Consider the following 1264-nt stretch of genomic DNA (forward strand, 5'->3'; position numbering starts at 1 on the left):
AGAAAGAGAGAGAGAGAGAGAGAGAGAGAGAGAGAGAGATTTATGTTCTCGAACATTTTAATGGTTAATGCCATCAATGTCGTGTCCCTCCTTCTCCACCGTACGTACCATCATCATCATCATCACAATCACCAAGGCCATCACCAACACCAACACCAACATCACCACCAACACCACTATTGTCATCATCGTTGTCATCACAATCGTCATTATCACCATCATCAGTTTCATAAGAGATCTGGTTTAGGAAATACGTGGATTAAAGGAATTGCTCGTGTGTCGGACAAAATGAATTATTTTGCAACCCTTCACATTTTGAATTCAAATTTCGCTGAGATCTGCTTTACCTTTCATCCTTCTTGGGTCGATAAAATTATTACCGGCCAAAAACTGGGATCGATATACTTGACTTTTCCATCATTGCAATATCTGTGACCTTATGCTTATCGAAAAATTCATATTATTGTTACTACTTGATTTGTCAGCAATAGTCTGTCTTTTACAAACTCATGAATTTCTAAGAAATATCGGATTTCTTTGCAAATTGCAATTTTCTTTTTATTTTGTTACTATGTTCATGCGGTCACGTTACATGCAGACTGAGGTGTTATTTTCTCAATTTTTATTCATTTCCGGATCAAAAAGACTACATTTTGGAACGACCCATTTTGTCGTCAGACAGTTTTAAAAAATTATATATAAGCACAATATTCACTAAGGTAACTATAGGTGAAGATTTCCATTAAGGTAGCTGTAATATATATATATATATATATAACAAGTAAAAAGATATATTTTTCAACGCGTAAATACTGATAAAACAGCATATATAGGATAAAATCCTTCTAGAGCAGAAAAATTTGTCACCAATCAACCATGAGGAACGAACTCTGATATCCGGTCAGAGTGCTCTACCATTAAGCTAAACTGCCGACCAACAAATTCTTCTGAAATGTTAGAAGTTATAAAGTCATCTAGAAACGCTAGATGTCATATAAATTACGTCATATGTAAACAAACTTATATTTGTTTAGATATGATGTAGCAGTTCAGCATAAGAGGCTGATAGAATAAGTACCAGGCTCTTCAAAAATTGAGAACTGGGGTTGATTCCTTCAACTAAAATTCTTTAAGGCGGTGCCCCAGCATGGTCACAGTCTAATGACTGAAACAAGTAAAACATAAAACATAAAACATATATATATATATGTATATATATTGGATTTTTAAAGAAGTGAGACGTATATGTATATATATATATATA

Source organism: Octopus bimaculoides, chromosome 8 (genome assembly GCF_001194135.2).
Source record: "Octopus bimaculoides isolate UCB-OBI-ISO-001 chromosome 8, ASM119413v2, whole genome shotgun sequence".
Classification (NCBI taxonomy): domain Eukaryota; kingdom Metazoa; phylum Mollusca; class Cephalopoda; order Octopoda; family Octopodidae; genus Octopus; species Octopus bimaculoides.